This window comes from Echinops telfairi, unplaced genomic scaffold (genome assembly GCF_000313985.2).
Source record: "Echinops telfairi isolate 266 unplaced genomic scaffold, ASM31398v2 ScPeMD7_70;HRSCAF=299, whole genome shotgun sequence".
NCBI classification, from domain to species: Eukaryota; Metazoa; Chordata; class Mammalia; order Afrosoricida; family Tenrecidae; genus Echinops; species Echinops telfairi.
In genome coordinates this window covers 53,981,811-54,009,631 of record NW_022103968.1, presented here as the reverse complement: position 1 = coordinate 54,009,631, position 27,821 = coordinate 53,981,811, and positions in this window count along the sequence as shown.

The following is a 27,821-nucleotide window of genomic DNA, read 5'->3' as shown; positions in this document are numbered from 1 at the left end:
CAGTGGGCTAAATGATTTTAATTTTTACTTTTAATTGTGACTTAGAAGAAGGTTTTCAGAGAAGGTCATTGGCTTTTGCATTCAGTAGTTCATACCCATTTTGTTTCAACCATTCTACTGCGATCCCCTCAATGTACCATCACTTAGTCCACTTCTTCCCTGTGTTTCCTGTTTCCATCCTTCTCCTTCCTAATCCTCTGTCCTTGGGTGAATGCTATTCTTATGACCTAAAGTGATTGATTATTCAAGTATGGGGTGAGTGCACTTACAGTCTTTGGAGGTGACTAAGGGCCATCATCTTAGGGGTCTCATCACTCTCTAGCTGTCTGACCAGTAAACCTGATTTATTTTATGGTTTGGGGGTTTGTTCCATATTTTATTCCACTCTACCCAGGTCCTTATACTGTGGTCCTTATCAGAGGGATTGATAGTGGTAGCCAGGTGCTATCTAGTTTTTCTGGTCTCATGATTGTGGAGGCTGATATTTGCATGTCCCATTGATGGCTTTTCATGAGATTTTAAGACCCCAGTTGCTACTCCCCCATGTAGGACATAGAACATTGTCTTTGTCAATTATGTTATAGCAGTTGGTTTTGTTGTCCCCCAAGACTATGCTCCTGATCTCCCCAAGCCTACTTTTGATAACTTTGCCCACTGTATGCTCCACCACATGCATGGATGTAGTTGCAGCCAAGGTAAATGCACATATACAAATATCTTCTGTCAAATTTACATATATTTGTAGGTATATTCCCACTTTTCAAAGGGCTAATTTAAAATGAGGTCCTCCATGAGTGAGAAGGGGGTAAAAGCATTTTTTGAATATAACCAAGAACTTTCTGATTCTTTGCTGAAGGTGACTAAGTATAAACATGCCAGAAACTGTTGGAGAGGAATAGGGAAGAGTAGGGGAGTTGGTGTGGAATGATTGGTCAGTTCTGGAGTGAGGTCATTGTTATGAACTAACCTGCTAAAATAAGGTCAATCCCAATTAGACTCTGGATGCAATCGAGAGGTTAGGCTGGTGATAGAACTTATGCAAGGCTTGTCTTAACATCTAGTGGAGTCATGGTGAATTAAAGACATTGGAGTAACTATTATTCATTTCTTATCCAATATCTTTTCTATCTTCCTTAAAAAAAGGGTGACAAATAGCTATTGGTCCTTGATATGCATTTCCCCTTCTTCCAAAATTAGAATTCCCCAATGTTAGCTGAATATATGGGCACCCAGAATTAATTTCTCGGTCTCGCTTAAAGCTGCGTGTGGCCATCTAAGTAAGCACTAGTCAGTGGGATGCAGCAGAAGTCACACATTTAGTAGGCTTCTTTGAAGCCTACTGCTTGTCTTTGTTTTAGGAGTTGTCTTGTCAATATGAAGGCTGGAGCAGGAGGAGCCATTGTGGGTATCCCGGGATAAGGATAGTAAAAATTCCTTGAGACCCTGGCAATTGTGGTATCATCAAACCAACTCTGGACTACATTATTGTGAACTTCATTAGTTAATTAGAACCAAAGTAATGTGAGCAACACACACCGCAAGTCCCCTATATTATTGAGACTGGTAATGCACCCAACTATAAGACTACATATTTTGGATTCCCCAGAAGTTCATGTATGGCCATGTGTCTTTGCTCCAGACATTTAAATAAAGAGGGAATTCTGGGATTTTTTTTTTTTTTTACAATTGGTGCTTAAAAAAGATATAGATATCCAGAGAAAGTTTCTTGTGTCTTGCCTCCTTCTTCCTGCTGCCTAAAATGTGAGTGTGCTGAGTGACGTCACAGCACTGTTTTTGCACTTTGAAGTCCTTGTGGAACAGAAAGAGAGATGGAGCCTAGCTTCTCCAAAACCTTTGTGAAGTCCACTTCTCAGTCTTGGATCAGTTATTTTGGACTTCTTCCACACGATCTTTGGGAATTTAAGGCACTTTATTCTAGGTCATATTTCAGGGGCACCTAAATCTAATCCTATCTGATAGAGCAGTTCATCAGAATCAATGAGCAACTACAGAAGGCACGGCTCAACTCCAGATAGTCTGAATATGTCCTCTAACCAGGAAAGTGGAGTGGGAAGAAGCAAAGTTGGCAGAGTGGCACATTAGTCAGCTCATATGGTAGTCTTATCTATAGGGTGACTGTGTATGAGTCAAAATTGACATTGATAGATGTAAATTTTTTTTATTTTCTTAAAGCACGGATGTGGGTCACATTGGTGGGGAAGGGGCAGTGAGTGTGCTGACAGACCATGTGCAACTAAGCTTAAAAGGGTCAAGCCTTTAGTTTGAGCGATCGGCTGGGGAAAGGCAGGAGAAGAAAGGGGCTGATAAAGCCTCGGCCTGCTTTAGAGATGGATGCTGTAGAGTCAAGGACCGTAGTGGTTCAAGAACCCTTGAATTTCTTGCAGTAACCTTGGGCTCAATTCCTGGCCCACGTGCCTCAAGTATAACAACAACCTGTTTGTCAGTGGAGGCTTCCATGTACGGTACAATGCTAAACAGGTTTTAGTGAAGCTTCCAGACTCAGAGGGACTTGGAAGAAAAACCTGGTGTCTACTTACTAAAAGATGTCAAAGAAGATGCCATGGATCAAAGCAATTCAATCCATAACTGAATCTGCAATTGGTGTAAGGTTTCTTTTTGTTGTGCATGGGGGCACTATGGCTGGGGCTAAATCCCCAGGAGCTACAGCACCAAAGAGGGATAATCTGTCTCCTTTTGGTTCCTCTGTTGCCAGCCAGATGACTCTCTAACATCCAGGCTGTGAGTCTCTGCTCTGCTCCTCTCACTGGCATGTGTGGGCCAGCTGCATCCTCACTGGTCTGCATTTCCCTTGCATTGAGCTCATCGATCCTCTGGGGATTAATCTGACTGTGAATACTCTGGATCCACAGTGTGGGAAAACAGAAGACACAAGAAACCCCCCAGAAGCTTCAGTGCTCCTGGGGCAAGGAGAGAGCAGCGCCTTTCCTTCAGTTAGCATCGTGTAGGACTCAGGCTTGCAGTCAGAGATACTTCTAGGCAGTGATTTAGGGAGCAGCCTGTTGCTGAAGAAGGAGGAGGCAGGTCTGTAAGCTAGAGCTCAGAGAAACCTCGGCTCATATGAGAATAATCAGCGGAGAACTTTTATTATCAAATAGGTGAGTGAAATACAGCTATGTACACTGAGAAATATAAAGAGTCATAGAGATCATGTAAATTGATGAACGGAAAGAATAACAACAAAGTCACCCTTTTCTCTACCATTACTGAGACCATAAGGTATCGATCCCTTTCAGAATACTCAAAGATGGCCTCTTGTTTACTTTTGTCCCATCAAGACTGCTCTTGGGATTTGTTTTAAGCAAAGCCTATATAATAAAAAATGTAAATAAAGTGGAAGGACATTAAGAGTGATCTGTCCCAGAATATCCATCTTCCCGGGGATGACATACTCATAATTCTATTGCAAACATAAACAATAGCTCAGCCTACCTTCTAAATTAAGCATGCTAGTGACCAAACCATGCTAATGACTTACTAGATGGATAAGCAACATCATGATAAATAGAGAAAAGGCAGAAATTGTCCTAGGTTTTATTTTGCTTGGATCCTATGGAATCAGCCATCAAGAAACTAAATCACACATTTCACTGGGCATATTTGCTGCAAAAGGCCTCTTTAAAGTGTTAAAAAATGAATATGTCACTTTGAGGACTAAAGAGTGCCCAACCCGAGCAATGACATTTTCAGTCACCTTAGAGCCCTGTGGAAGCGGGACAATGAATGAGGGTGACTGGAGGAGCACCGGTGCATTTGCATTTTGGTGTTGGCGAAGAATATAGAATATATCATGGATGAATAACAAAGCAAGCAATGCTCCTTAGAAGGAGGTATGATGAGACTTCAGCTCTTGTAGTTTGGATATGCTATCAGGAGGGTCCAGTCCCTGGAGAAGGGCATCATATTTGGTAGAAGATTATCAAGAAAGAGGCGGACCTTCATGGAGGGGGATTGACACATATAAGTTGAAACAACAAAGATTGTGGGGATGCCACAGTACCAGGCATTGTATGATCACCATGAGTTGGGACAATCTGGCAAATAACAACAATGTCACCCCCCCCCAAAAAAAAAAACCAAACTAAACCAAACCAAATCAAACCTATTGCCATCAAATTGATTCCGACTCATGATAACCCCATGAGCTATAATCTAGAACTGCTCCATAGGGTTTCTTGTCTGTAACCTGTGGAAGCAGATAGACTTGTCTGCTGAGGAAATGGCAGAGCGGTCATGCCTGACCTCCTCTAGCTACACAATGGGGAGGGAGAATCCAACTCCACACCAATTGCCACAAGGCAGATGTCAGATATGCTTCCACCCGCCAACTTCCTTTACCCTGTTCTGACATCAAACCATTGCTCCCACGGCACTCTACTTATCTGCTGGGTTTTGATAACTCGATGCAGTGGCCACACCAAACTCACAGACAACACTCATGATTATGGGGTTCATTGTCTGCGATGCCTCTTCTCAGCCATGCTGGCTTGGCCTCTCAGCCTCTCAGTCTTGTGGTCCCTTGAGTTCTGCTTTGTTCTGTGGTCTGGTAAGCCTGCTGCCCTGCCCCATGGCCTCAGTATTGCCCTCTGCTCTGTCTCAGGGTCTCCGAGCAGCCCCGATGCTCTGTCTCATGATCTTGGTGCTATGGACTCTGGTGCCTCTGTCACTTCAGACAGGGTTCTCTCTTGTGCTCTGGAGGCTCTTCTTCGTCAATAATTATGGGATCCTCTCTCTTTCTGCTTACATATATACATAGTGGTATGGCAAAAATGGACCAATTTCTGAATTACAGCCCTCTACCTAATTTGCATGCTCCCATTCAGTGGAAGTTACAAAGACCCTGGTTTGAAGTTCCATAAGCAAGTAATTTTGCTGCACCCAGGAACCCCTTATACATGACAGGCTATACTAACTGTGTATGATACATATGAATCATGTACACCATAGACATGCTAATCACATACCCTGTTTAATATTATTGATTCCTTTTCTACAAATATCTTCCTCTATTAAGAGGTGGTTGCATAGTTTTTAGGAATGTTGATTAAACAAAGTTAAGCTAGAAAATTATTTGGTGCATAAGTCCCATAGGAAGGAACTCCCTGAAGGGAGGGTGCAAGTCTGGAAATGAGGGTCGCCGTTGTTCTTGATGAGGAATTAGATGTTGTTGATAATTATTTTCTCTGCCCTCCTTAGTCAGAGAACAAGCCTGTAACTTGCGCTGTCTGTTCTAATGCTTCCTCCTGAAACAACCCAGGTGGGACAGGACACAAAGGGAAAGGCAGAGAGTAGATGAGATGCCTCTTACAGGCTCAGTCACCAGAATGGGGCCCACAGACTGTGCAGAGCCCTATCCAAATGATTTCAGTGTTTTTCTGACTATGGCATCTCGAGTTTTCCAGCCTTCCTGCTTATTCTGGGAGCTACTTCAAGTCCTCCCAATGATTCCCCTTTCTCCTTAGGTTAGGAATTAGTCCTTTTGCCTTCTGCAAAGACTCTGGATGAATTGCAGAATTTCAGTGAGTTGAACAATTTACTGCTGGCCTTCCCGAACCTCTAATTTGCCAACTTGTATTGTGATTCTCCAAAAAGGACCCAAGAATGTGGCATTTTGCAAGCGTGTCTGCTCGAAAGGAGCAATGTCTCCACGCTCTCTTCTTCTTGTGGAGGAAAAAATCAGAAAACATCTTAGAAACACACACTAGTTCCTTTAACTAAAAGAAAGTGAATCGTTTTCTTCTTGCTCTATAAAAAATCCAGGATCTTACATTGGATTCTTTTACCGTGGATTTACTATGAACGTTGTAGACTCATCACTAGCCTCACATGTACTGTCTTATGTGTGTCCTATGTTGGCAACGAGGTCCTGGGATTACTGTGGATACTTGTAGAGAACTTTGTCAAAGCCCAAATCCATCTTATTTTGACTTAGGTCAACTGAGTAAGCAATGTGGTCATTCATAATTAATTTTGCTGTTCATTAGAGCCAATTATTTTAACCACTTGATCATTTGTATTTTTATACAGTCTGCGGTCTTCCAGGAACCTACAAAAGCTTAATGAGTTGTATAATGTGCAGTCCCTGATCCATGATTAACATGAGGTTTAATGAGTACAATTCCAAATATGCTCGAAATGTAGGTCCCCGGTTCCTTCTACAAAGCCAAGTTCTAGAATGAAAAGTTTGTAATAATCATGGGTTCAGGACATTTAAATAGAGGTTATTCTCACATAAATGAGATTTCTGATTTGGCACACCCATTTTTATACAGTCATCTTCTGATGCTCATGAATAGTATCCATTCTGGTTTCCAATCCTTGATATTTTAATTCAGTATGCGTAGGGTAGAGGGGACATGAACATTTCCAGTATGTGATTCCAGTAAATGGAATAGGGGGCCTGTGATCCACATTTATGGAAATACTAGACTAAATTTTTTTGAGGTTTATTGAGTGCATAGGGATCCACTTCTCCCAGCGGGGAGTTGGAGCCTAAGAGATTATTCAGGGACACCTGGGAACCAGTTAATTTCTCTCCCTGGTAGAGTGTGTGGCCTTGCTAAGGTTGAATTTGGTTCAAGAACCAAAAAACTCAGTATTATGCAGGCACGCAAATTGTTGATGTAAGTTTATTGGAAAGGGGTTGAAATCCTGGATATGAAACACTGTGATGCAGCATAAACCAGGCTTCTCCAGTTTCATTAGGTCTGACCTTCCATTAAGAGAGTCTCCAATAGCATGCGTGCACTCAGAGCCACAGGAAGCTATGCTGAGATAGGCTGTACCTGCTGCGGTTGGGTGGGAAGAGTAAGCTAGGGGACTGTTTACTAAGTACAGCTTTCCTTTGGAGTATGCATATGCATAAAAAAGAATAGTTCAGTGCTTGACTGCTACCTGACAGGTTGTCAGTTCAAACCCATACAGTGACTCTGCAGGATCAGATCTCTTGATCTTTCCATAAAGAATGCCACCTGGGAAACTCTGATTACGAGAGTTGGAACAGACCCAACATGCTTTAACAACAATATGTGTCTATTAGGAGAGGGTGTGGATGGGATGCTATAATATCCACAGCCATCCATTGATGTCACCAGGTATTGTGCCACGAACCTAGGCAGACACAAAGATGACAAAGACACTCTCTGCAGAGAATATAATCTAGGGGGAAATGGTGGTTCAATTGTCTGCACAGTATCCAAGGCAATGTATATATGTGAGACCAGAAGTACACTTGGTCATGGGAGCTAAAAGAGAAAGAAGAGACAAAACTGGATTATTGGACAATGTTTTATCTCTCTATGAGTATTCAGAAAAGAATCAGAGAGAAGCATCAGCCTGTCTGCTAAAAATAGGAACACAGCCCTATGTATAGTGCATCAGGAGGATTATTAGGGAGAATATAAGCAAAGGCAGTACTGTACATATCAAAGTATATCCACAGGATCAGGAAGAACGTGGTGGCAGGAGGGATCTGAGGAGTTTCTCGCCTACAGCAGAGTTCTGATTTCACACACAAAGCCCTGTGAAGGGAGCCCTGCTCTCCCGCAGAAGTAATGAAGGCGATGCTGGGAAACCAGTGTGTCTGCCTTGAGTTGTGGGCAATACATTGTGTGGGAAATGCCAATTTCAAAATTCTTCTCTCTCCATGATTCAGTGTAAGACAAAATCATTGACTATAAAATCCATCTCAAAGATTCAAAAATCATTAATGTCCAATAACACTGATTTGTTTTCTTTTATAGCTGAGTCTTGCGGGTTCTATAAGTCTTTCCTTTGGCAGAAAGTTCAATAATTTATTATCACTGAAGGGAAAGTAGTTTCAGAAATGTTTAGTTTGGTTTTGGTGTTCTATACCTTTAGTCCATAAAATGCTAGTTGCGACTCCATACTTATTTACTGGGGAATTAATTAAGTTTCTTGTTTTTGCAGTTTACAACTTCACGTTTTTGTTAGAGGTCCAGTGGGAATTTTCGTTCATTGTTTGGTCTTCAAGTAATACGCTTATGTAAACGATTTCTATGTTAAAAGTTACAGAATGGCATGGAGAGCTTATTAGCATTCATGAAAGTAAGATTGACATCAAAACCTGACTGAATTTAAAAACTCTGCTTCCTGGAAGTTTTCATCTGAAAAAAAAACAGTGCTCTTCTTCAGACACTATGTCTCACAGTCTTCTGTGTTGAATGACACAATATTACCAGGCATCAAAAAATAAATAAAAATCCCATGACATGATCTTCACCAGGGAAAGCTCAAGAAATGCAAACATATGCCCTTTGCTAGAGGTCCAGAGCAAACTTGCATTTATAATGGACTAAAAATACAAGTAATAAAATCCAAACTCATCAGTTCAATAAAGAACCTTGAGTTGAACCCCAAGTTTGAGTCTGCTTAAAATGAAGGGATTCCCCCACCCCCCCCAGAGAATAGATAAGAAGTGTCATTAGAAAAAGAAAACTCTGTCGGTGTCCGTTCTGATTGACTAGACCACTAACTATGTCTAACCCAGATAGGCTCCAGGGAGCTAGTCTCTTCTGTTGCTATTTGGCAAGCAGGAGAGGTTGAAATCAGATGGAGTTGATAGCACAAGGTTAATGTGTTGCAAGTAAAAAAAGTTTTTTAAAAAGTCCCTAGCGAGTCCAGTCCTTGCCTTCTCACAGATTATTCCCTCTAAATAAGAGTATTTCTCTCAGGTTCTACCAATTGTCCTACTATCAGTCTCTGACACTGCCTCTTCCCTTTTGGGCACCTGACAGAAGAGGAACCCAGCCATGCACTGGGTTGAGCCAGGTATCCTGTCTGATGAATTCGAGTGGAGGGCCTTGGGATAAGAGTTGCCTTGACAGCATTGGAACTGCAGGATTACCACTGTCTATATGATGGTAAGAAGTTGCTGGGGAACCGAGACATCATGAGAAAACAGAGAAAGCTGCACACCGAGACTCCGGAGAACTGAGTGACCTTGGTTTGGGAAACAGACCTGTGTCCTTCAAACCCTCCTGCTGTGTGTTTGGCCTGGTGCGACGGGGCTTCTGTTATTTGATCAAAATCAAAAAGTGGCCAAAAGTGTTTCCACTTCTCCTTTAGAAATACACCATTTTACACATAGTCATGCCTTTAAAATTCATCTGTAACAGTTGACTGTAGAGACAGAGAAACAAAAAGAGGGACTTTTCTTCGGTTGGAATTAAACGGACATCCAATGACTCCTGAATGTTGTTTCTCCAAAGTAAATCGGTCCTTCTGCCGCTGAGAAGTGGAAGATCAGTGCATTCTCTCAGCAAGCCTGCCTTTCAGTTAGGAGAGACAAACAACAGGAACCATGGAAGGACAAATCAAGACAGGGGATAGTTACATAGAGGTTCAGTGGCAGGAGTCCTGGTTTGCATTCTTGGCCAATGTACCTCATGAGCAGCCACCACCAGTTAGTCAGTGGAGGTTTTTACTTATTCTGATACCGAGTAGGTCTGTGGAACTTCCAGATTAAGATGGACTAGGAAGAATTATCTGGCGATCTTCAAAAAAAAATCAGCCGACGAAATCCCTAAGGATTGCAATCGTGTGATCTGCGATGGACGATGGGCAGGTGTGGGCAGGGTTTCATACCATTTTATATGGAATTGCCATGAATCGGGTGACTAGAAGCCAGAGAAGAACAATATTCTCTGGTGCTGGCTATATGAGTGTTAGATCAGTGGGAGAAAGGCCGGGCTCTACTGGAGCGGTTGGAACTGATTGGTTGAGGCAGGACTAAGGGTGGTTTCCCACGACCTACGAGGAAGGGTGGCAGCGGAGCTGAGATGGCATCACCAACCACAAGGACAAAGAAATTAACCCTGTGTCTGGAAGTGACTGTACTGTCCAAAAGTGCTGGTGCCTTTACAACACTCTGGAATCTCTGAGAAGATACTCATCCCTTGCCCTGAGCCTGTGGTCTGCTTGGGCAGATAAGACAAACAAAGGTGAAAGTGTCCAGAAACAGGACTGCAAAGCAATACAAGGCAAGGTGTCAAAAGATGTTTTGAAAAGAAGTTCAGCGGGGAGAGTCTTTTATGGCCTGAAGGAGATATTTGGCCTACCAGGAACAGAAGTAACATGCTGAGAGATGGTGGACAATGGCAGTGTTTACCTTGATTGGTGGGTAATCTTCACCCAGCCTTAGGAGAGGTTTGGAAATGAGCCTGGTGGTGGTTCAGATGACGAGAGGCAAAAGACCCTTAGGCCTTTGGTGAGGCATCACAGTGGTTTCCAAACTTTGCTTGGTGATGCCACTGACCTTGTTTGGGAAATCTTCATCGGAAGCTCAGTGAAATAAAACAGATGAAGTGGAAGGTGGATCTGGGGCCCACCTCTCACATTCCCTTGTGTGTCCCTCACACGCCATAAACTTGTTGATAGCATCTAGGGTCTTCTTTGGAAGCGGCTAGAAAATCCGAGTCGTTGGAAGAAGGGAGGGATCGGCGATTTGAGAATGGTAGCAGGGCTGGTTGCAGTCTCACCGGAAGCTTCCTGCCTGGTGAATTGGAATCGAGAGGCAAAGCAAACGGAACCAGGCCGTGGCTGTGGAGTTGGCGCTGGCTCAGGGCGACCCAGCTGTTACAGGAGAGGACTGTGCCCCAAGGGTTTTCTTGATTGTAATCTTTACAGAAACAGATCACCAGACCTTTCTTTTGTGGTGCGATGGGGTAGGTTCGAACTACCAGCCTTTAGGTTAGTAGTGAGCAGTTAGTAGTGAGCAGAGGGTAAGAAAAGAAAAGAAAACCAACAGGTGACAGGGCATGAATTCAGGTGTGAGGTTCTAAGGAGGTGACCCAGTCATCAGGGTGAGGATTTAAAGGGAATGAAGAGAGGTGGAAAGAAATAAGTCTGCTTTATTTCTTTATCAAGATAGATGATTACACCTTCTACTGGTCCTTTATTTTCGTGGCATCTTGGTGCATGATCTTTGAACTATTCAGTGAAGCGCTTTCAACATGTTCCTAAACGGCAGCCCTGATGCTACAAATACAGAAATTCTAACAGATAAGCAGTTCAACCGCTAGCTTTTCAGGGTCCAATTCATGGGTATGCATTCTAGCAGCATACCTGTCTTCTTCTTCCAGATGTAAGCTACCTTTCATGTGTGCCTGACATCTTGCAGTCTCCTGCTCAGAAAGAAAGTGGGTTTCCCAGGGGGTTATATTAAATTGAATGCATTGTCAGGCAGCGTTGAAGAGTTACAGCAAAAAAAGAAAGAAAGCCACATTCATCTCTCTTGCTCTTTATGTTTGCATACATTTTCCTCTTCTGCTTCCAAATTAAGTCTCTACTGACTTTGTCTGGTCAGCCCATCTTCCCATCTTAAAACACTGAGCCACTTGAGTGGATTTCAATGGGTGAAAGGTCATAATAATAAAGCCTGTAGTGGGGACACTGATGGACTCACCCATTCATCAACATCCATATTCTTCATTAGCAAAGCTGAGCTTACTGAACTGTCTTAGCAACCAATCCAGATTTGTCCTCTTTGGCGAATTGGAAAAATAACTGGTCTGTAATGAAAGGCTGACAATATATGAGGCTCAGACACAGAGTTCTTAAATGATTGAATATGTGTCAGCTCTAAGAACTGAGTTAAGGAAATTGACATACTAAAAGGTAGAAAAGGACAACAACAACAAAATCCCCAAACTGGCCTTTCAAGATGGGACATTATTGGCTCTTCAAAGAGCCACAAACTCATGAAATTAAAGGAAGAAAACTTTTAGGATAAAATTGACATAAAAATTAGACCAAATTCTCCTAAGTAAACATATTACAATGCACACGTTTGCCTCTTCTGTTACCCTACACAAAGCTTTCAGTGATTAACCCACTGCCCCTGGAAGAGATTCAGGACTCTCTAGGGCTTGGCTGACCCTTGCCTTCCCAGTATGTCTCCATGTTTTGCTTTCAGGCACTCAGTGATACCACTTCTCAAGCATATAACATATGGTTCCACCTTCAGGCCTTTCTTCCTGCTATTCTGAGCTACTGGAGTGCCTTTGCTACCGAAATCCAATCCAAACTCCATCACCTGATTGTGTGTTGCTGTTTCTATGGGTGAAGGCTTTTCTCTAATATTCCTGAGAGTGGTGCTCCCCTGTATTTGCTTTCCTTTATAGTCATGCACCACACTTACAAGATATTTTTATTTCTTTTAAAAAGTATTTGGATGCAAAAAGGTTCCTTGATGGTGCAAATGATTAATGAACTCAACTTCTAACCAAAAGCTAGAGGTTTGAGTCTATCCCTCAGAAGGCCCGGAGAGCTACTTCTGAAGAGTCTATGGAGCCTGGTCCTACTCTGATACCCCTGGAACCCCTATGAGTAGGAATCGATTTGGTGCCAACTGATAGTTGGATGCCTGCCTTGTGAACTCAAGTCAGGTTTCATTGTCATTAGCTGCTGTGAAGTTGGCCCCTTCCTTGGGGCAACCCCATATGGAGTGGAACAAACAGCTGCCCAGTCCTGCACCATGCTCATAATCAGTGGGGGTTTGGACTGCTGTTGTTCCTGAGATTTGCATCAGCTGATCTTTGGAAGTAGAGTATCTTTCTTCTTTGTCTTAGTCTGGGAACTAGTAAACTGGAGATTGATAGAGTGAAGAAAACCTTGGGTTGAGGATCAGACGGCTGACTTCAGCTTATTTATCATCTAAGTTCCGAGTTCACTTACTATCTAAGCAGAAGCCAAATTCTGTTTCTGCTCTGTGCTTGTCTACCCGCCATCGAGTGAGGACAAAACCAAACCAAACTCCCAAGATGAGTGAGAGGGCTGTGGGAGATCAGCAATGTGATACCTATCTTCTAAACTCTAAACCCACTGGCACCAAGTGAACTTGTACTCTGAGCTTACAGGAGAGAGAAGATCTGCACAGAGGGTTTCCACGGGCTGTGTATCTTAATGGAAGCAGACAGCTGCCTCTTTCTCCCATGGAGATGAAATATAGCTTAACTGGGCTGAGCATTGAGCTACACTGTCACTAGAGCTATCTGTCTCCTAGTAGGTACTGATTTAATGTTAGCTTACCTTTGGTATTCTCCATACTAAAATTCCCTGCAATGTTAAGGAGCTCAATAATGTTTCCTAAATGAATTAAATTCTAGAAGGTATTACCTTTGAGGCTTTTCCAACCCCATTAGTTCTCCAAGATTTTTTAGTAGTATCGAATCCCCTGCCATCAAGTTGATTCCGATTCATCGTGACCCTACAGGATGGAGTAGAACTTCTCCTTACAGTTTCCAAGACTTTCAACGTTTATGGGATAGGCAACCTCTCAGAACAGCTAGTGGGTTTGATACACTGACCTTGGGTTAGCAGGCCAATGCTTATACCACAATATCACCAGGGCCCCTTTAATACAACTTATTGCCACTAGGTTATCACTTGGTAACTATATTAGAAAGCCAAACATTATACTTTACATTTTGATTTTGTAAGGTGGAGACCCATTTGCTGGGGTGCATCAGTCAAAACACAAAACATGATGAAGCCATTCTCATGCGTCTTCCATTTTTAAGCCCCAGAGGCCCAGCTCTTCCACAAAGGGGCCAATAGGTAACATTATAATAAATAGAAACATTGAAGCTGTTAAGGATTCCGGCCAGCTTGAATCAATGCTCATGGAAATAGCAGTCAAGAGGTCAAAATGCACATTGCATTGGGCACATCTGTTGCAAACGACCTCCTTACAGTGTTGAGCAAGTAGGTCACTTTGAGGACGAAGGTGCATCTGATCCAAGCCATGGTGTTTCCGATGGCATCATGTACATATGGAAGTTGAATAAAGAAGATTAGAGAAGAATCAGTGCACTTGAGAGATGGTGTTGGCAAAGAATATTGGAAGTACCATGGGCTGTGAAAAGAACAAAGAAATCAATCTTGGAAAAAGGATAGCCCGGATGCTCCCTGGAATCAAGCATGGCGGGATCCCATCTTACATACTTTGGACATATTTTTAGGAGATACCAGTCACAGGCAAAGGGCATTATGCTTGGTAAGGTAGAGGAGTAGCAAAGAAGAGGAAGACCTTCAAAGGATGAACTGACCCAGTGGCTGCAGCAATGGGCTCAAACATACCAGCTGTGAGGATGGTTAGTTCTGTGGTTCATGGAGTCGCATATGGTTGGAACTGACTTGACAGCACCTCACAACGAAATAAATGCGTCAAATGGATAGATTTCCTCATATGACACAAGAATACAGTAGGAGCTTATTAGGAAGAAGTTTTATGAAGATTTTAAAACTTCATTGGGGAGAAGAAAAAGTCTAGGAAAGTTGCAGTGAGGAGCATCGCCCCTACAGCCCACCCCACCCTCTCTCCTGCAGCCTTACCACAGTATGTACATAGTTGAGTTAGTAAAAGTTTATTGTGCCAACCTGGCTGATAAACACATGTGGAGTTAATTGAAGGGTGGAGAGATAAACGGCTCGGTGAACCTCACCTTTCTATTTCTCAGGTCTCTTGCTTTGTGATGGTCGACCAGGGTGCAGCTGCCTTAGCCAGTTCTGTGCTTCAGCTGGCAAGGCTCATTTCCTGCAAGACATCCCTGAGGAGAAGCCACATGGACCTACCCTGATGCAGCCCTGGGTGCTGCATGCCCGTTGTGGAGACCCCTGCCAGCGCTGAGATGCTTACACGCTCACTGACTCGGCTTTCCTTCTGCAGTCAGCATCATTGTGTGTGCTTTGTGAGATGGAGGAGGACTTTGTGGATTGGTGTCGGACATATGGGTTAATGTTGGACTTGTGGACTTGGGCAGCACTGGGATGGGATGTTTTCTTGATGTGCACTTAACCTTTATATAAAACTCTCTCTTCTACATATGAGTTTCTGTGGGTTTGTTTCTCTAAAGTACCCCGACTCACACAATGCTCATTCTCCTGGGGTATTGAGGACTATCCAATGAGAATTTCACACTCCATGCACGCTACACTTCTGATTGTCCAGGTTTCTTATTTGTTCCTCAAAGTCAAAAGAATATTCAAAAGGAACACAATTTGAGTTTCTTGAGGATTCCCAAACTGCCATTTTGATGCAATGACGTAAACCAAAGAGAGCAGAATTCTTTGGGAAATAGTTAAAATACCAAACTCATTGCCACGGAGTCAATGCTGCCTCACGCTGCCCTGCACTGTGACCATATATGTTCAGAGTAGAAACATATGTGAGTGACCATATGTGAGTGAAAACCCAGCCTTTGTCCCTTGGAGTGGCTAGTGGTTTTTATCTGCTGACCATGCAGACTGCACCTGGAACCACTGCACCACCAGGGCTCCCTTGGGAAATGTTAGAGAGATGGAAATGTCTCCTTCAGGTCAGGCATGCAGAGACCTGGAGAGAGGCTAGCTTGACGAACAGTACTTTCACATGTCAATAGTTTTGTTGTAACAGTTTCCACGATTTAATAGAAATACTTTTTAGTTTACCCTAGTTAATTATAAATGTTATTTTGTAGGCTACATTTACATGTGAACATTGTATATGAGAGAGAGAGAGGGAGAGAGAGAGAGACAGAGAGAAAGAAATGCAGTGACACTGGGGCTGGTGACAGATGGCAAGAAGCAACAGCAAGGAACCGTAGCAGCAGAGGCAGCATAGCCAGGATACTGGCAGGATACAACGCTTCCCGGTTTAGAGGCAGCAAAATCTGAATGCCTTTGAATGAGAAGCTTCCCAGTGGAGTGAGGTACCTTGAATGCTTGTAGGTAAAGCTAGGCTTGCCAACCCATGGAGTGAGATTGCTGAGCACCTTTGGGCTACAAAGGCTTGGTCAAGTGGAATGTCTCTGGGCACTTCTTGGCAGAGCTAAGTGGATTTTATAACATTTGCCCAAGTAGGGTAGCTACTGAGCCGAGGATTCAAGGAGGACAAAGGGTCAGAGAATGACCTGCTCGTGGGCATGGTTGAGAAGATGTTGTCCTGACTAAGTAATTGTATCTTGATTAATTTTGGATCCTGAGTTATAACCGTTACTTTCCTAATAAAATGTGTTATCATGCATCTTCTCTGTGCCCATTGAATCAGCTTATGCAACCCGGCAGAGTAGAGAGCCCTGCCAGAGGGACAGCTGGTGTCAGAATTGGTGAGGTGGGAGATACAAGTTATGTCCGACTTCCACTTTTTATGGTATTAGCCTTGTGCAGATAGAGGCGCTTGGACACCCCTGCCACATAGTTTTACATGAACAGTGATGGGAGCAAAAACCAACTTCTTCAATCCTCTTTCGTACGCTTATCTTTTCGAAGGTGTGGGAATTACAGCTCTCCTATCTAAAACCCAAGCAAGCTCACTGCCGTAAGTCTGTTCGGATTCACAGCGGCCCTATAGGCCCGGCTGGAACTGCCCCTGTGGGTTTCTGAGACTGTAACTCTATGGGAGTAGAAAGTCCTGTCTCTCTCTCACAGAGTGACTGGTGGTTTTGAACTGTTTACATTAAGGTGAGCAGCCCAGCGCATACCCCCAACACCATCAGGACTCCTCTCCTATCTAAAGAGGGAGTGAAATATGGGAGATAAACTTAATTTAAGCCTAGAGCACTTCAAGTTTTCCTGTCCATTGTAATTTTCAGAATTATATCTAATAGATATGTAACAGATATTCACATCTTGTTGGGAAAGTAACTCCCTTCGCATGAGGTGGGAAAATATCGCAAAGATTTCATTATGTCAGTTACTTATTATTTCTAAAATCCCAATAGTATCACTTACCTCAAAGTTAATCCTTATTATCACCAAATGTTCTTTACTTACTCGATCCCCGACTGTTGAGCACTACTTCTGTTGTTATTGTTTTTGTGCATGTGCGGGCTTAGATAATGAATTTTGAATGTTTTGGGGTAATGAGCATATTTATAAGATGACAGTCAGAAATCCTGTTAGTGCAGATTATTTAGTGAACAGTCAGTGGAGTAAAGAGTCATTAAAACAAAGATGATTACAAGTGGGAAATTGGATCTAGATCTGTAATACAATGAAGACCTAAACACATTGTTGTATGAGGGTAACACTGGAATCAAATAATATTGGTGATGTATGGCTATTGTTTACCCAGAAATGGGAACACTGGCAACAGTGCTCATAGTCTGTTCATAGGACTTCAGTTCGATTTGGCATGACCATGTGCTTGATGTAAACAAGCAAGCAAACAAACCACCACAACAATAAACAGAAACAACACACTGTCTTCCCAGATTAGCTGGTAAATGATAGTTACAGCCATGTGAACTCATTCTTGCCAAGGGGATATAAGTTAAAGCTAAGTGGTGGGGAGTGTGGTTATGTACCTGGTGGTGTAGTGGTTATGTTTTTGGCTGCTAAACACAGGGTCAGCAGTTTGAAACCACCCACCACTCTGTTGGAGAAAGACAAGGCTTTCTAGTCCCGTAAAGAGTTACAGCTTGGAAACTCACAGGGGTTCTACCCTGTCCTATAGGGTCGCTATGAATCAGAATCGACTCGATGGCAGTGAGTTTGAGTTTTGGACCTGCTGGCACATCTAGGAAAAGCCATAGTTTTCTTGCTGAAGGAGACCATGGAGCCAGACCACATTTAGCCATTGCCTTATGCCTTACCCTTTCTTCGTGTCTGGCTGGCAGATGTGATGACTGAGATGACCCCACCGTCTTGGAGCGCAAGCAGCAAGCATGAAGATGCACACAAAGTCGGCTGAATGGAGAGAGTGGGATGTGCTGGCACTGTGGAGTTTCTGGGCCAGCCCTGAAATGCCTTCCAGTGGAAATTGTATAGCTCGAGAAAAAGAAACCTCTACTGGTTCTTATTTAATCCATGATTTACTAAACAGTGTATTCTGTTATAGAGAGCCAAGTCTATTCATAGACTATTCCTCATTGATAAGGCAGGGGGTGACCTAATTTTAGAAACATTTTATCCTGTGAATCTTTCCTCCTTTGAGAAATAGCCTCAGCATCAGAGGGGAGCTGTGAGGATCAAGTACATGAACACAAGTTGCCACTTGTACATTTGGAACAGCAACAGATACTAAGCAAACATTGGCTACCATTAGATTAAGGAGGAGCCCTGGTGGCCCAGAAGGTTAAGCATTTGGCTGCTAACTGAAAGGTCTGCAGTTAGAACCCACCAGCTGCTCTGTGGAAAGGAGGTTGCAATTTGGTTCTGTAAAAAGGTACAGCCTTGCAAAGCCTAGGGAGAAGGCATGCAGAGGCCAAAAAGGCATCTTCCTTCTCAGCCAGCCTGTTGAGTTTCTTCAGCATCTTCATATCCAAGTGAGGGATAACCACAGCCCTGGCTTCGTCCCAGGGCTGCTGGTCTCCAGGGGCACCCACAGGGAATCTGGAGCTGGAGGGTGGACAGTGCCTAAGAAGTGCTGGTCCTTCGGAGGAGCATGGTTCTTCAAGTTGGTCTGCAGCTCCACTGTTTTCAAAAACTAACAGCGTATGTGGGAATTGGTGCATGTGCTGGAAGTTTCAACAAGACTCAAAGAAAAGTGGACTCCTGATTTTTACGTTTTTGTTATTATTTGAGAATCAATACATATATCATTCCATAGCTCAATCACATGCAGCAGAATTGTACATTTGCTACCACCATCAGTTTCCGAACATTTCTTGTCTGCATGGACTCCTGGACAGCGTGGACTCGATGCTTTTAGTTGCACAGATGCCACAATTGAAGGAGCTGCTTGGGGGTGCAAAGAGTTAGACACTGGGCCACTAATGGAAAGATCGGAGCCTAGGAAGACAGCCCTGGCAACCTGCGGCTCCATTTAGCACACATGGGCTCACCATGCGGCACACTCAACTCAACAGCTGCTTTTGTGTCTGGTTCCACAACTGAGAAGAAAGAGTAAAGGAAGCCCAACATGGCCCCTTGCACAAAGACACAAATTCATAAAACAGTTAATATATTTTTTTAACTAAGCAAATGAAGAAAAACAACAGAGTAATTAACTTTAGTCAAGACAAAAACAAATATATAGGAATGCAAATATAATAGTATATGTATGTGATTTAGCAACAGACAGTATTAACATAAACGTAATAACTGAAACACTGGAAACAGATTAACCTCAAAATTGGGACACAGCTATATTGAGAGTCTGGGATAAGTGAGGGGTATTCTAGACAGATAAAATCCTCCTCTACGTAAGTCAATAGATAAATGTCTACAATGGAAAAATCAAGTGGTCATCGTATATTTATATTTTGTAATGATGTGGAGTGAATGGAGGGAAAACCCATCACCGAGAGAGATGAATGTGGTTGCTCATGGGTGGAGTGGGAAAGCCAGGGAACTGCTCTTTTGAGTGATTAGTTTTGAAGACTCTCTGACTTTTGAACTTTACTAAATTTTTAAACTAAAAAATTAACTCAAGAATACATTTTAGACAGAACAAAAAACGGAATTGAAAGCAGAAGATCAAGAGGGAAGGATTCCTTGGGAGCGGCCGTTGACAAAGCAAATTAGAAAATGTACTCAGTGAGAATCAGATGAAACACAGGAGATAAAAGGCCGGGGCACCGAGAGGTCCCAGAAAGGCCTTCAGAAGAGAAAGGCTGCAACCAGGAAGTCCACACACTCACAGCTGCTTCCAGGACCCGGTGCTCACCCAGGAACAAAGCCACTTCTGTCTCAGAAAACCACAGCAAGGAAAGCCGGGCAGCAAAGAGCCTTTAATTGGGGTGGCAAGAACATGGCTCTGTGAACTCCAGATGCCTCCCGAAGGCTGGGGCACACTTTCCCATCCTTCTCTTCTTTCTGGCCATGTTGCCCAGGGTTTCTCAACAGACACAGTTGGTCTTTGGGTGTCTCTCTTGCTCAGCTTTGGGTCTCGGGCTATCATTCTGCCTCCTTGCTGTTCTGTCCTGAGCACGCTCTCTCATATTCTAACTTCACTCATATCGCCATCAATATATTTCAACTGGGTTCCACTTCCTTAGAGCCAACAAGATGACTATCCAACTTATGTCATGTGGTCAACGTCTTTATGAACACTTGCAAGTTTAGTAGTGGCCTCCAGGGCTTCAACTAAAGGAATGATTTATCTAGGAAAGTTGGCACTCAGCAGTCTAGATGGTAGGGAATTTGGGTTGGATTACCCCCCTGTTTCCTCAAATTACACTATGTAAGAATCATCTTTCTTGCCTGCAGTGTTCCCAAAGAGAGTTATTTTGGATTGATCTCACGGTGGTGCAGTGGTTAAGCTTTGGGCTGCGATTCGCATGGTTGGCAGTTTCAAACCACCAGCAGCTCCAAGGGAGAAAACCCTTTACAGTCTTGGAAACCCACAGGGAGTCCATATGAGTTAGCATTGACTTTTTGGCAGTGAGGGAGTATGGTATGCTATCTCTCTACAGAATTTAAAGGAGCTGAGATAGTTAAAGCTTACTGTGCCAACCTGGCTGATAAACACATGTGGGATCAATTGAAGGGCAGAGAGATAAATGGCTCTGTGAGTCTTGCATTTCTATTTCTCGAGTCTCTTGCTTTCTGATGGTTGGACCAGGCTGTAGCTGCCTTAGCCAGTTCCCTGCTTCAGCTTGCAAGGCTGACTTCCTGCAAGACATCCCAAGGAGAAGCTGCGTGGACCTACCCCGATGCAGCCCTGGGTGCTGGAACACCCGTGTGGAGACCCCTGCCCGCGCTGAGATGTTTGCATATTCACTGACTGGGCTTTCCTCCTGCAGTCGGTATCACTGTGTGTGTTTTGTGAGATGGAGGAGGACTTTGTGGATTGGTGTTGGACATATGGGATAATGTTGGACTTGTGGTCTTGGGCAGCACTGGGTTGGGATGTTTTCTTGATGTGCACTTACCCTTTATATAAAACTCTCTCTTCTACATATGAGTTTCTGTGGATTTGTTTCTCTAATGTACCCAGACTAGCACAGGACCCAATCTATTCTGCAGTGTTTCAGTGTTTATTCTGTAGTGTTTCTTGTCCTGGAATTTTCCAGGACAGCTTACGTGTGTATCCTTTGACTTTCTTTTTTAAACTGGTCCATGACCTCCTCAAGGACTGAAATTCTGTGCTCAAATGACAGGACGTGTTCCTTTGCTAGACACACATGTTCTCATTAGCTTATTTCTGAGGTCTTAAATTGCAGCAGGGCCATTTCACGAGAAAATCCATGCCAGTCACAAATGAAAGGAAGATGCTGTCACCTGTCTTGGACCTACAGGGAACAGCCAAGAGAAACATTGAGGACTTCTTTGGTGAATTTTCTGGAATGGAAGAAGGCAGCCAAAGGAAGCCAGGACCATTGCGGTCAGCAGAGAGGATTCTCCACCTAAAACTTTGGGGACAGAGTCAGGTGAAAATGTTTCTTTGATTAGACTGTTCATGTTGGACTCTTAAGAGGGGAAATGTTTCAGGAAATTACCTTTTATCCCTGCAATTGTCAAAACCTCATGACACACATTGGGCAGGGTTGTTAGCACACTGTGAACAAAACCAGCTAAAATATTTGTGGGCATGTGTTTTGTTTAATTGATTTTTTCTGGCGATTTCAAAATAGCAGCAATAGAAATGACATGTTTTCTGAAATTAACCAGGTATAAAAAGTATTGGATTATTTGCCTACATGGAAGGAGGTTGAGTGAATTAGAAATGACCAAGGATGGCAATTATAGGACCTGTGTGTTTTTTGTTTTGTTTTTCTTTTTTTAAACAGCCTAGTATTTTATTTTAAATACAAAACACATTCTCTTACATAAAGTACAGAAAAAAGAAAAATAAAAGTGCTCATGTTAAAGGGTGAAATTTTATGGAAGGATTACAGGAAACAGCTTATTGAATATTGTCAGACCTTTATATTTAAAGATCTATGAGGGAAAGTAGAATATTTCTACAAGGGTCCTAGTTCATGCTTACACAGGCCTTTACCAAGCAAACATGTCTAGACATGTTTTTGTGATGAGTGGATGGCTGCAGACAAGTTCCCCCACTAATACACGTATCTTAGTCTTTTCAGGGAGCCTTCAAATAAAGGCATCCAATTAAACAGCGACTTCTGAAGGGATCAGCTACACTAGATAAATTCAAAGCACAGAGATCAGTTCAGAAGATTATTATTACTGTTTGGGTGGGGGGGGATTCTAAATGAGTAGCTTTGATATAGTTTCTCAAAGGATCCCAGGTAAGCATGGGTGCTTATTATGAAGATTTTTACAGAAATTGAAACCTACATTGGGGAGAAAAAGGCCAGGAAAGTTGCCCAGAGGAGATTTTTTTCCCATCACGATAATGCACCTGCTCATTCTTCAAGGGTAACCAGGTCTGTCCCAGGAGAATTTCAGTGGGAAATTGTGTCCCATTCACCCTGCAACTCTTGCTCTTGTTCTTTCAGACTTCTTTTTGTTCCCCAAACTCAAAAAGCATTGAAAGGGAACATGATTTGAGTCCTTTGAGGATGTAAATCAAAGATTAGAGAGATGGAAATACTCCTTTCAGAAGTGTATAGATCTGGATGGAGGATATTTTGAAAAGTCATAGTTTCACAGTGTGATATTTTTGTTTAGTAAAGATTTCTATGATTTCATAGTAATACTTAATGACTTACCCTTGCATATGTATATATGCACTCACACATCTTAAAACATAAATGGGATCATACAAGTTGTTTTAGGATGTTTATTTTTACTCAATACAGTAAAGCCATTTTTTCATGTTAATATTTATCATACCATTACAATAAGTCAAAATGCATTCTAAAGTACATAAATGATAACATGTAACCAAGTCTCTTTTGTGGAGTATTTGGGATTTTTCTGATGTATCATTATTATAAACAATGCATCATTTCACAATATGGAAATTTTGATTTTATGCTTATTACTTTTATTGCTATTTAAGGTCACCAAGAAACTTGCAATTCTTGTTGCCAGGAGTTGCAGTCTTCTGAAGCAGGCTTTGTGAAAAGTGTTATGGACAGAGGTGTTAAAATCCATCGTAGGCATATGCGAATGCTATGAACCATTATCAGTTTATGGAACTTTTTGAGGACAATTAATATAATGATGTTAGGTTCTTTGCCAATGCTTATTGGTGGAATCTGGAAGAGTTATGCATATTTACTGTATTGTTAACTCCGATTTCCTATAAACAAAAGGAATGCTTGCCAAATATTCAGTTATCAAAGACAAAAATGATTGTGTGACTTATATTTTCTCACCAACATCCCTCTGCATATGAGTCAGCTAAATGTAAAATGCCAAGGAAAGGAAAAATTTACTTGTTACTTGACTAGCTACATAAAAGAATTTACACTGAAATGGAAACCTTTTCTAATATAAATCACTAGTAATGATATTATACATTTTTTATAGCATGAGTCAAATGCAGAAAAACTTCATGTAAATTGACTGCTAAAAGTTTAAGGAAAAATTTAAGAGTATTTGTTGATATTGATACATTTAGAGTTGTATTTCAATTTATGAAAGTTTGAAATTGATTTTAATAATCTTAAGATGGCACAAGAGAGAGTAAATTTAATATAGTTTAGAAACTGATATGCTTTGTCTCTAAAGTCAAATAAGAACACTAGAAAACATCCAAACTCACTGCCATCAAATTGATGTCGACTCACAGCCACCCCAGAGGACAAGGTGGAACTGCCCGTGAGTTTCTGAGACTGGAACACACTCTATGAGGAGAAAGCCCATCTTTCTCCTGAGGATCAGCTGATGGTTTTGAACTGTTGTCCTTGCAGATTGCAGCCAATGGGTAACCACTGTGTTGCTCATCTTTAAATGAACCTGTATATACAAAATGCGTGCAAAGGAAAACTATTTTTGGATACTGGATTGGGAGCCATTAAGCACATAGGAACAACTTGAATATAGGTATCTATTTTAATGATAAATTTTATTAAATATAAATACAGCTAAAATATTTCTGAGCATATGAATGGAAACATGCTTTAAATATAAACCACACATTGGATTTTGAAGACTTTGGAAAAACTGTAACACATCTGAGTAGTTTATATTGTTTACATGTTAAAATGTTATGTTAGATGTATTAGATTGCATGAAATACACTATCACATGAATTAATCTATTTCTTTTTCACATTTAAATTTCCTTCGTGGTGCACATCTATTTCTGTTGCACAGCCATCCTCTTGAATTTTGTTCTAATGTTCCAGAATTTTAGTTCTGTCAAATAGTTTCAAAGTTCCAAACATGTCAGTGTCTAGTTAGGTATTTAAAAAGCACCCAAAGGAGAATGTCAATGTTGTCCAAGGCCAAGTAGTCCCTCTGTCACTGACACATCCCGCAGCGCTCCCTGGAACTTGTATTCGTGAGATGCCTGGCAGGATCTAAAGGTCCCTAAGAATGTGGACAGTTTTAAAGGAACCGAACCAGTGGTTCTGACCTAGTTATTTTTTTAAAATTTCAATCAACCGAGGTAAATACTGGCTGGGAGAATAACTAGACATCTAATCCTATTCAGATTATGTCCAATGGTATTGATCTTGATATGCTCACCTGTGCTTGAAAACAAATGGTGTCATCGTGCCAGGTCTTGATGAGGTAACACACCAGCTGGATGCATTGTGTAAGCTGCTGAAAGAGAACAGAAAGCAGTCAGGATGAATACAGCCCTCCGTGGGTTAGTGAGAGATTGCCACGGGCTATGCTATAATTCAGGGGAATCAGAAATAATCTGGAAGCAACTTCTTATCTCCCCTAGCCACCTTTTCCATATTCTCTTCATGTCTGGACTCATCTCTGATTCATAGCATTATGGTTTGAAAACAAAACAAAAACCAATTATTGGACTTAAGTCAAAAGACCTGGGTGAGAGGTCCTGTCTTGTTTAGTGCATGCATGACTTTGAGTAAATGGCAGAGTCTTCCTGTTTCCTAAACTGGTTTCGATCACAGGATCTGTACAGAAACTTCTAGAAAAAAGGTTCTTTATTGCTAAGTTGTTTTGTGGTAGTTGAGATGCTAAATCCAAACTTCTGGATGCTGGTTATGTAAAAATCTCATAAAATCTGAATTCTGTTCTATGACTGGAATTTGAAAAACCACCGTTTCTCTTCATGAGAAGAGCATGGATTGCACTTGGGCAATTTTTATTTATAGTGAGTCACCATCACATTATTTTGCAAGAGCTGTTTTATATTTTTCCCTCTTCAACAATAACGTAAGCAAGGGAGACAACTCTGGAATGCTGCTGCAGTTCTAACCTTGTGTTCTCTTTGTGAGTAAGGGGCCCGAAACAAAAGCCTGTACACAAGAGGGTTTCAAATAGTTTGTGGAAAGTGGCATTAAAAGATAATAGAAAATTTCCATAAACTTTTTGAAGACCCCACCATTATCATATAATTTAAAAAGCAAACAAACCGAAAAACCACCTTTCTCTTTTCTCACTCATTTGGAAATGCCTTCAAATGCTCGTCTGAGCTAACTTTTAGTGGGATTCGAAATGAGAACTAACTCTCCAGGTAGATCTTTTCATGCTAATTTCCTACACCTCAATGTCCACAATTATTACAGGGCATGTGAATGATCCCTTCACTGAATGAAGAAAAATTATTCCAAATGATTATTGATGAGTTAATCAAGAAACCATGTCAACTTTCTTTCTCCATTAGTGGTAACATCTACAGTATTTCACAATCAGTAATAAAAGAGCCAAATGCTAATGGGCGAGGTAATCAGACCTTAATGAAGAACAGTGAAAAATCTTCTTTTTAAAAATAGTTTGCAGTTTTCATAATCACTGAAGTGGTCAGTTAGTCCCAAGATTCTTCATATTTCATAATGTGCTCTTACAGATTTTTTTCTTCATTTCAAAAATAGTTGGATTTCCCTAAAGCAAGAAAAAGTAGAAACAGATGAAGAGGAATCCTTTTTCAAATGAACACATGTTTCAAAAAGAATTCATATAGCAATTCAGATCTCAGTGGTGACTTAAAATGAGGTAAATTTTTATCCATTTAAAAATTCATAATTTTACTTCTATGCTTTTCTTTTTATCCTTTCACTCAAACTTGGTGATATTACAAGTATAAGCTTCAAAAAGTCTGTATTTTCTATTTTCTTATATGTACTCATATTTGATTTAAATACGTGTTGGTTTATTTAGATTCTGATGCCCCAGTGTACTTCCAGGATAATCTGAGTACCTGCTACCCTGCCCTCTTTTAAGAAAAGCAAGTTAAAGTTGCTCCTTGTGCATATGTTCTTACCTTTGGTATCTTGTGATGAGGCACCATTAATGACATATCTTAGAGAGTGGCAATTAATTTGAAGATATTTGGTTATAAACTTGCCTCTGACCTGCAAGACAGCTTCATACCAAAGGTCAGCTCCCCACACCACACTTTACTGAATGGTGATTGGAAAACTCAGATTTTGGGGCCTGAATATGAGCATGATTGAAGGCTTAGGAGACAGTGGGGTGATTTCGAGAACAAGCAGTTCAGAATCCACAAGGTTTCAGTCATTTTCGAAAAGCGGAAACCAAGGGTAGTTATAGAGCGGGGAGGTGTAGCATACAGGGAAATGAAATATTTAAAGTAAGCCATGCGTAATGGTTAGTGTAGTCTGATGGTCATGGAAGTTGCTCTTGGAAGGTTAGAGCTATTGCTTGCTGTATCCTGAGAGGGTTTCCAGGTGTCTGCGTGGTTTGGTGGTGTCAGTGATTTTCAAATTGTTGGCTGTTGGCCCCTGGAGGCTGCCGGGAGTTGTTTGGGGCCTCATCAAGGAAGGCAGGGATACCAGGTGAACAGGGCATTTCCCCCACTTCGAACACCAACCAGAGTAGTGCGTTTTGTTTCAATATACATGTTGTTTTCACATGAGGCTTTGTTAGCAGGGCAAGTTGTACTGAAATTAAAAGCTTGAAAACTATCCTTTAAGGGACTTGCAGTTTGTATGTGAAAGAAATCCACTATAATGCTTGTTGAACATCATCTTCAAATATAGGAGATATTTCTCTTTCCAAATTCTTTCCTTTTCTGAAGTTTTACATATTTATTTAACGCATATTTTAATGAAGTATCCATCACATAACTTTAACTATTTTTCTTTTTTATATTTAGACAAGTTTTAAATGTATTTATTTATTTATTTTATTAAATCATTTTACTGGGGCCTCTTACAGCTCTTATCATAATCCATCCATCCATCCATCCATCCATTGTGTCAAGTACATTTGTACTATGTTGCTATCAACATTTTCAAAGCATTTTCTTTCTACTTGAGCCCTTGATATCAGCTCCTCATTTTTCTCCTCCCTCCCTCCCACGCCCTCCCTCATGAACCCTTGATAAATTATAAATTATTTTCATATCTTACATCATCTGCTGTCTCCCTTCCCCCACTTTTCTGTTGTTCGCCCCCCCCTGTGGGGGGGTGTTATATGTCTGTCGATCACTGTGATCGATTCCCTCTTTCTCCCCCCCACCTTCTCCTTCTCCTCCTGGCAGCTCTATTCTCATTATTGGTCCTGGGGGGTTTCTTTGTGTTGTGGGCTCTTATCTGTAGCAGTGTACATGCTCTGGTCTAGTCAGATTTGTAAGGTATTTAAGGTCATGATAGTGGGGGGAGGAAAAATTAAAGAACTAGAGGAAAGTTGTGTTTCATTGGTGCTACACTGAGCCCTGACTGGCTCATCTTTTCCTTGTGACCTTTCAGCAAGGGGATGTCCAATTGTGCTTTGGGTCTCCACTTTGCACACACACTCCAATTCACATTGGTATGATATTTTGTTCTGGGTCTTTGATGCCTGATACTTGACCCCGTCAACACCTCATGATCGCACAGC